Here is a 1828-nt window from a genome sequence, read left to right on the forward strand (position 1 = left end):
GGTAGTGCCAGGGAAGGATGATTTCTGGTTCTGCCTCAGCTACAAAGGGACTGTGTGACTTAGTTCAAAGTACTCATTTTTTCTACCTCTCATTTTCCTCATTTGTAAAATCAGGCAGTTGGACTAGATGATTTCCAAGGTTCCTTCTAGCTCTAAACATTAAAATTTATTGGAAAACTCAGAGATTTAGAATTTAGTCACTATAGAGATTGATCAGAGCTTGTGCTCTTAGACGATTAAGAGTGAATTTACAGCTTTATTGAAATAAGAACAACTTTATCTGTACCTGGACCATAGCAGGACTGATTCTTGTATATTTAGACAAAAACACCTGAAAAGCAGATCTATGTTTATTAATTTGACCAGCAAAAAGCTTTTATGACTGATAAATCATATAAACCCTAATAGGAATGAATTATCCATGTCTCTTGGCAGAAACCAAGGCAATCTATTTACTTTATGTTCTCATATCTTTTTGACTTTTGAATAGGAAAGGAAGAAGAAAAATCAATTGCTCATCTTAAAAATGCTCTAAATATAAATCTGACCCTCCTTACAAGCATATGGAAATACAGAATAACCGGTGTATGCTCTGTTACAATTGGAATGATTCTGTAACTTTCTTTCCAGAATGCTGGGCCGCAGCAGCGTTTTCATGAGCAACAATTGAAATTTGGTCTAAGGCAGGGGCCCATCCCATTCTAATCACTAAATACTAGGAATACAGAAACTGACTCAAATAGATCTGACACTATCCCAGACCCAGAAAAAGAATTCACTCATTTTGTAGATGAGGAAACTGAGGCAATGAGAGGTGAAATGACTTGCCTGACATCACCTAGGCTTCTACCTGACTCCAAGTCCAACACTATATGCTTCACTCTGCGGCCTTTCTTTGTGGTTGGCAGGGTACTAGGCACTTTGGAGGAATAATTCATGGGATAGTGGATAGAGTGCTGAACTTGTCAAGAAGGGCTGGGTTCATACTTACCTGGCAGGGGTGATTCTATGATCATGAAGGTGGTTTTCTTTGGGTGAGGCTTATCTGTTGCACTCCAGATAGGTTTGACCCCTGTGATTTCCCCAAATATGGGAAACTGGAACATATAATTTGTGGCAGTGGGGGACTTCAAGCTCTCCCCTAAAGGGAAAAAAAAAGAGAGAAAAAGAAAGAAAAAGGCTGGGTTAAAAAATGCATTCACTAGCTGCATGGCTCTGGGCAAGTCACTTAACTTCTGCCCCCAATTGTATAATTTCTGTAACAATAGGGTTAGACCAGATGACTTCTAAGATTTCTTCCACTTCTAAATGTACTTTAAAACATTTTGTTTCCATTGGTGTGGGTACTTCTTCTGCTAATGTGCATTGCCATGCTGTCATGCTTAAGTAATGTTATGAGTTATTATAGTAAAAACAAAAACAAAACCCAAAAACCTTGCTGCTTACCTCATGTTAACAAATTTCCTCAGACTAAGCTCAGGTGGGCCGCAGGTAACAGTCTATTGTTACATCTTTATTTTCAGCCCTTACAACTCACTAGGACCTCTTACAGCTTGCGTTTCACCAGTGTAGTTTTCGCACCCCAAACAACCGTGAGTAGGAGTTCAATGGAATTTGGAGGATAAAAAGAAGCCCAAGATATCATGACCTACGTGTGAGGAACCTAAAAATTGACTGGGGGTAATAGAATTAACCCCCATTAAGCAGAGGCTATCTAGAAGACTAAATTGTGCCATTTAAAGACAACCCAAGTGCTGTATAATAACAACTTGAAGAAGAGAAAAACCAATGTGGGCCTGAGTGGCAAAGACAAGGCTTTAAGTTAGTG

The 1828-nt window shown here is 39.1% G+C and overlaps 1 non-coding gene across 1 annotated transcript; it reads left to right on the forward strand.

Moving 5' to 3' along the window:
- Positions 1 to 983: 983 nt before the first annotated feature.
- Positions 984 to 1144, forward strand: LOC114044700. The gene has a single exon (XR_003569277.1). It is a non-coding gene; the product is annotated as a U1 spliceosomal RNA (small nuclear RNA).
- Positions 1145 to 1828: the final 684 nt, after the last annotated feature.

Source organism: Vombatus ursinus, unplaced genomic scaffold (assembly GCF_900497805.2).
Source record: "Vombatus ursinus unplaced genomic scaffold, bare-nosed wombat genome assembly UNPS02014774.1, whole genome shotgun sequence".
NCBI classification, from domain to species: Eukaryota; Metazoa; Chordata; class Mammalia; order Diprotodontia; family Vombatidae; genus Vombatus; species Vombatus ursinus.